The sequence below is a fragment of the Apodemus sylvaticus genome, chromosome 23 (genome assembly GCF_947179515.1).
Source record: "Apodemus sylvaticus chromosome 23, mApoSyl1.1, whole genome shotgun sequence".
Lineage (NCBI taxonomy): Eukaryota > Metazoa > Chordata > Mammalia > Rodentia > Muridae > Apodemus > Apodemus sylvaticus.
In genome coordinates this window covers 30,324,204-30,331,867 of record NC_067494.1, presented here as the reverse complement: position 1 = coordinate 30,331,867, position 7,664 = coordinate 30,324,204, and the positions used below count along the sequence as shown (strand labels likewise).

At 44.1% G+C, this 7,664-nt stretch overlaps 1 protein-coding gene across 5 annotated transcripts in view; it reads right to left on the bottom strand.

The window, feature by feature from the left end:
* Positions 1 to 7,664, bottom strand: part of Sash1 (SAM and SH3 domain containing 1) — a 234,238-nt gene that overhangs the window by 138,209 nt on the left and 88,365 nt on the right. The window lies entirely within an intron of this gene.

Sequence of the window (7,664 nt, the reverse complement as noted above, 5' to 3'; positions counted from 1 at the left end):
CTTTCAATGGGAAGACTGGTCTCCAAACTCACCCGGGTGTGTGTGTGTGTTAAGTCTGCAAAGCTTTGTATGGGACCATCAGCTCAAAGTCTGTTCTCCTCTGGGCACGTTTACCCCCCAACCCCTGGAAATGTGTGGGAGGAGGTGTGGAGAGTTAATTTGTGTTCTTTCCAAGCTCTCTGCCTGCCCCTGTCTGACATAGCTACTTCAGGAAAATATTTACCACCCCCACCCCTCCCACCCTCCACCCCCGCTAAATATCTGCAACCCAAGCCTGTGGGGGGACTTTCAATACTGCTGCTCATCTGTGACACACTGTGTCTTCCTTTCTGCCTCGGTTTCTGAGGACAGGGTCTCGATATGTAGCCGAGGCTGGCCTCAAAAGCATGCAATCATGCCGCCTCAGCCTCCCCAGTGCTGGAATTCCAGTGTGAGCCAGCACACCCAGCTAGCATCTTTCTCTGTGGAAATGCAAAACTGCATCTTTCCCTAATCCAGAAGGCTCACCTTACGTGTCGCTAATTAAATAATCTTCTAGCAAAAATGTACCTCTATATCTTGTCTTTAGTTGCCATCATAAACACCATTAAGAAAACACTGAAACGTTCCTATTTTTTTTCCCTTTTAAAGTATTTAGTGTTGGAGCTAGAGAGTTGACCCAAGACTCAATGAGCACTCGCTGCCCTTACAGAGAGCTGAGTCCACTTCCCCAGACCCACAGTAGATATGGGCTCTCAACTGCCTAGATCTCCCGCTCCCGGAGATCTGATACCTCAGACCTCCCCTGGCACCTGAACCACATGTACAGACCCACACATACACAATTTAAAATATTTTTTTAAGTAGTCAGTTTCCGGACTGGAATTTATTCATTGCCTAATCTGTTTCATTTCCTTATTACCTCTTCTTGGTTCTCATAAATTAGACAAACCCAGTCTATAGCCTGACTTTAGGAAGAAAATTAACTTCATTTCCTTAAAAGACTGTTAAAGTAGATTGTTAAATGTTGAGTCATATTATCTTCCAGTAAGAATTTTCTTCCCATTCCATCGTTATCAACAAGAAAAAGGGCTCTGGGCAAATCCAACCGCTCTTTCCATACTACAGAAGTGACACACAGTGCTGGCCTGTCCCCTGCATCCGTACGGAGTCTGTGTGGATGAGACCTGGGATCCACTAGACAGGTCAGTGGGTAACAAATCATAACCTGCTCCTAAGGCCAAGAAGTACACTTATATCTGGCACTTTACACAGCATAAAAACACAGGGACAAAGCACTTTGCACAAACAGTTCAGATAAGATGGACTGCTGTTGTGATGTGGGGAGGATTAACTACTTTGTACTCCCAATAAGAAATTAAGAGAATTTCTCAAATTTATCCCAATGAAACTTTTGTCTCTGGAAAATATAACCCTGAAGGGTCTAGGAAAATAGAAGCCTGCATATGGATAATTTTGCTCTCCTCTCCCCAGATGTCTTTTATGGCTTAGAACATCTTGACAGGCAAAGCAAAGCAAAGATCTCTGAAAACACCAGGAGCCACATAGAGACAGATCTTAAGTGGACCTATGCAAATAAATGCAAATGAAGCAGTAACAATGAGACAGATCTTATGTAGATTATATGCAAATGAACGCAAGGGAACTAATGGTGTTCTTAGGTGTATGTGTGCCTACAAAGTGCACACAGGGTGACCACCAAGGAATGCAGAAAAGGGCATCAGATCTCCTACAGCTGGAGTGGACATGAGCCACCTGATGGGTGTGGTGGGAACCACACTCTGGTCCTCTGGAAAAGCAGTTACATCTTTAACTGCTGAATCCTTTCTCCAGCCCCTGACTTCTTATTTTAGGGTTTCTATAAAGGTAAGAGCCCTAAGAGAAAGCCTCACTGTTTTGTTGTAACTCCTTAAGAGTTGGGGGAGGAAAGAGAGCAAACTCTTGATTAATATTCTGCCTCCCTCCTTTTCTGTTCTTCTAAGTACATGCATGGTGCACTTTATAGACTATAGATTGTATGTCTTATTTATTATATTGCTCCTTTTTCCTCGGATAGAGACTGTATGAGTCCATGAATGTCCACACACATACAAACACACACACACACACACACACCCTACAAGCCGAATCCATTAAAAGAAATCACTACAATGCAAGGAGGCCTAACTGAATTGCCAATGTGTCTTCACCCTTAATTAGCTGGCTTAATGGTTTTGAGCTGATAAAGACTCTCAGCATTCTCTCAGGTAAAACTGCTGCAAGCGTATAGAAGACGGCTGAAGTTCTTTCTGGTTTCTGTGTTCAGCCTTACTGAATGCGTGTACCGACACTGCTCAACCAACTCTGCCATCCCGTCCCGTCCCGTCCCATCCCATCCCATCCGTGTATGCTTAGAGAAATGTGTTGAACCTAGAATAACTGATCTCAAATAACTGACTAATCCCTAAGGCATCGTTTCCACTGTTTCTAGAGATGGTTTGAACCAGACCACAGTCCAAGAAAAAGAATTAACACATACAGCTATATATCTACACTAAGGGGAATGACGAGGTCATGGAGAAGGGAGGAAGGCCTCTGGGAGGGTGCACGCCCACATAGCAGGTGGCTGGAGGCGGGCTGATGTCATGCCTTCCGTTGCCCTCTCCAATACACCCAGAACTTACCAGAGCTTATATAAGTAATATGGTCTCCATATTGTGTGAGGGTGTGTCCCAATTACCACACACTGTTCCTGAGGGAAGGCAGGATGGAGCACTTGCTCCGTCCTCAAGGCTTAGCTCTCGATGCTAGACCGCTGGATCCCACATAATAGAGAGGAAACAGATATCAGGGAAAAAAATGGGGCTACAGGACCCACTCGATGAGTTGTTTATCTCTTCACAAGAATCTACTTGTATCAGTCCAATGTATTTTTGATCTACAATTCTCTGCAATATAAAAGTGTAGTTCAGTGGTCCAGCTTTTCTCCAGCCATTAGTTCAACCCTAGCATCCCAGAAACAATGACAAAACCAGAATATGCAGAACTACATTCTAGATTTAGTAACTAGTATTAAGAATACAATAAAAAGCCGGGCGGTGGTGGCGCACACCTGTAATCCCAGCACTCTGGGAGGCAGAGGCAGGCGGATTTCTGAGTTCGAGGCCAGCCTGGTCTACAGAGTGAGTTCCAGGACCGCTAGGGCTACACAGAGAAACCCTGTCTCAAAAACCCAAAATAAATAAATAAAAGAATACAATAAAAAAATACAGGGGCTGAAGAGATGGCTCAGTGGTTAAGAGCACTGACTGCTCTTCCAGAGGTCCTGAGTTCAAATCCCAGCAACCACAAGGTGGCTCACAACCATCTGTAATGAGATCTGGTTCCCTCTTCTCAAGTACAACTTACAGTGTACTCACATATAATAAATAAATAAATCTTTAAAAAAAATACAATATAAAAAAAATCACAAAACATAGCCAGGCTATGGTGGAACACATGCTATGGTGGAACCAGGCTATGGTAGTACCAGAACTCCAGGAGCAAAGGCAGATGGATCTCTATGAGTTCAAGGCCAGCCAGGTCTACAAATGGAGTTCTAGGATATCCAGGAATATTACACAAAGAAATTCTTTCTCCAAACCAAACCAAACCAAACAACAACAACACGCAAAGAACAGCAACATGAATATTTATTATTGCTGGACAGACTAGCAAAGTGTGTCCCTTAGTTGACTTACTGCGGCTATATAGCCAAGCCACAGAAATGTGTTAACGGGGAATTAGTGAACTGTATATATTGCATAAGGTCTCTTTGCAATTGCAGCCTCTAAAAGATCCATTGTGCTAGTCATCCATCATGAGAACCCAAGGACTTGAAAAAGCATAAGAGAGCAGGGCACTGATAATCTGCTTTTTAAATACAAGTATAAATTCAGTCCCTGGTGCACACTGGGATTTTGCAGATGGCAATTTTAGGCTGAACTCATTTTCCGTGTCTAAGCTGTCCTGAGCTTAATAGTCCCAGATCTGGAAAGAACAGCACAGTGAGTTAGATGGGAATGAAGTCACCATTTCAGGCCATGCTCACAGATTTTGATGAGGGTGAATCACACTTTTCTCAGGCTGACTTTGGCACCTGAACCCGAGAAAGGAGGCATTTTTATTAAGTATGACTGACCACGATCTGACTGGGGAAAAAACTCGTATGACATTCCCAAATTAGAGCAGTATGTACAGTCATCATGAAACTTCTGACGACACTGTCAGACACTGGAATATACCAGTACTTTGTCACACTTGAAAATTCCATTTGGCTCTAGAAAAATGACCTTCTAGTTGGAGTCTGAGGCTTTCACTGCTCTTCTTCCGGCCCACCAGCCCTCTCTGATGGACTTCCGCTAACCTTTCCTCTGTGCAAATGGAGAAACAGGCGTTCTAGCCAACGCCATCAAACTTGCAGGACAGCAGTCACCACACTTGTAATCCCAACTGTTCAAACTGCTTTGCGATGCTGCTATCGAAAAGCCAGATATTTAAAATCTAATGGGGTTAACAGCCAAACCGTCTGAAGGTTTCTGAACTCCGGGCATTGGCGTTCATCATATACTTACAACTCCCCCATGACACAAATGATCTGACGTGATAATCCTACTTTGTCGTAGAGACAGGAGAACCAGGGAAGACACAGAAATAAAACAAGAGTCAGCCGGAATTGAAAACTCTAGCGGTGACAGAGCAATTCTGTGACGGTCTCTCTACTTTTGTCTACAGCTGAAATATTCTATTATAAACGGTCTTTTAAGGATGTGTTTATGTGTACGTTATCAGCAGAAAACTTCCAAGAGTTTTTGAAGCCTTCAGCTAGGGCTTGTACTTCATACCTGACTCACAGCAACACCCTCCATGTAACCATAAGAAAGTCCTGTCCAGTGAGTGTTCTCAGTCATTCCCACACTGCATCCCTCTTGAGAGCTCTGCAGAGTCCATTCAGCAACTATGAACTGAGGAAATTTCCCACTATACCAGATTTTTTTTAAATGGCGTTACTTTGATTTCTTTGTGTATATTTGGACGTGTGTGATACCACACCGTACACGGCAAAGCCAACAGCCAGCTTGTGGGAGTCTGTTCTCTTCATTTACTGTGTGGGTCCTCAGGATGAACTCCGGGTCATGAGGCATGGTGGCAAGTTTTAACTTATCTCGGCCACGCCCCTGGCCCTAAAGTGTCACTGTAATGCTGAATGGTAAACTTTTAATCAATTCCCGTTCTCACTGACCTTAGACCCACAATACAAGTCTCGGTCTCATGAGCGAGGAACCGGAACAGGAATGTATCACTAGAAACTGTGGTAAATAAAAACCCACGGGAAGTAAGAAACCGTGGGAAGTGGCTCCTGGCAGAAGCAAGGACATTGGCTCCTATGTTCTAAGAGATAAGCCAACTTGTTCCAAGAGGAAAAGCTACTTAAGACTAAAGCATCAGATTGTAGAGGTATGGTAGGCCAGGAACAGATGAGGGACTCCAGGTTTGGGACTCCTTTGCGAATCAATGACCGCACATAGCTCTTTAAGCTGGGAGAGATTCTGCTTTAATAGCCATGCGCTTTCAGGACAATCAAATCACACAGATTTTAGAGACAGTGTCCTTGATCTCATGCACAGCACATTACACATAAAAACTTCCTCGAGACTTGTGGCACGGCAGCCTTGTCCCTCCCCAGCTAGAAAACCACCACTGAGAAAATGAGGAACTGATCCTGTCCACCACATCTAATTTCTGTCAAGTTATGAAACCATGAAGGCTGCTGATACCAGCATTCATCACATAAGGGACCCCAAGAGAAACACAACGGGGTGTGTGTGTCTCTGTGATCGCTGCCAGGGGGACCCCTTCCCATTTTTGTCACAAAAAGACTTGAACCCCAACAATAAAGACAAGATCCAGTTGAGCATAGGTCCTTTTTTCAGGGATAACTGGTCAACCAAGGGGAAAGAAAAGTGATATGGATTAAGAATGGGCCACGAAAGAAGGAATCATGCCAAGAATACAAGTCATGGATGAAGAGGTCTTATATGTGAGCTCCACTCTGACAGTTATTGGTTAATGGTTCATGGCAAGATATTTTAGCAGGCACCTCTCCCTCGTATCTAAAATGATAGTGATGTTACTAACCAATGGGGCTCTAATGGGATTAAGTAAAATGCATGTAGTATACATCTATATCAGGGCAGCTGGTACCCAGGAAACACCACAAGGTCATCTTCCTTTATTAACAGGAAGGCAAAAGCCACCCTAGCCCCATTATTTGAAAGAACCAGGTCATATCACATGGTCACTCACAGGATTCCAATTTAGTATACACTGAGACACCTAGAAAGCCAAGAGAGATCTTGAATATGGCCTTGTCTCATTACTTCATGTGAATGATGAGTACTAGAAGCTGAAAGCCAAGCTATTGACCTACTAAGTGTTGATAATGCTCAACATACTGAGGGCCATAAATGTTGATGTAATCCAAAGGTTACTGTTTCTTTCTGCTTGTTTGTCTTTTCCTTTCTCCTCTCTGTTTGGGGGAACATGGTGTCCTTGTTAACCAGCCCTGGCTAGCCTGGACTCTTGGTGTTCTATGTGACCACAGGCTGGTCTTGAGTTCTTCTCCTTCTGCCTATGGTAACCATGACCAGCCAGATTTGTTGTTGTTTTGTGTTGTTTTGTTTTGCTTATGTTGATGTTATGATTTTCCTTTTGTTTTTTTTGTTTGTTATTATTGTTGTTGTTTTGAGTCAAATATCACCCCATAGCCTAGGGTGGCTTGAAACTCACTATGTAGACCAGACTGTATTTGAACCCACAGAAACCTATCTGTCTCTGCCTCCTGGGTGCTGGCAGTAAAGGTATGCACCACCAATCCTGGCCCAAAGCCGATTCTTAAAGCAAAAAGGTTAAAGGGAAATTTCTTTGGTGTAGTATGGTTAATTAAGGCCACTAATGCCTTGCTATCTTCTGAGATCCCAACATTAAGAGTTTGGAACAAAGATTATGTGAAAAAGACAGAAGAAGAGGAGTGGTGGAGGAGGTGGAGGTGGAGGAGGAGGAGGAGGAGGAGGAGGAGGAGGAGGAGGAGGAGGAGGAAGACAACAATGACGACGATGACTACCACCACCACCACCACCAGCACCACCACAACTTAAACAGCTGGTGTGGTGGCACATGCCTTTAATCCCAGCACTCGGGAGGCAGAGGCAAGGGCTCTCCAAGTTTGAGGCCAACCTGGTCTACACAAGGAGTTAGTTCCAGGACAACCAGAGCTACAGAGAATCCCTGTTTCAAAAAAGCCAGAAACAGAAAATAAAAAAAAAGGAAAAAGAAAAGAAAAAAAGAAACCAAGAATGAAAAAAGAAAAAAAAGCCAACACCAGAAGCTGGTCTGACTGACTCCTTGATATTCCACTCACATCAGACAGGCAGGAACAGGAAAGCACAGCTGGAAAGCCTCGGGTCCAGGTGTGGAAAGAAAACAAACTGCAATGTTGGAGCCTCAGAAACACGCAAGACTCCTGGGGCAAAGAGCAAAGAGGCAGGCCCCATGCCGAGGCCGAAGGAGAAACTTCTTATTTGCTGACAGCTGTTTTTGAGCCCTTCTTCCAAGAGACACCAACTGTGGGACATCTCTCAAAAGTC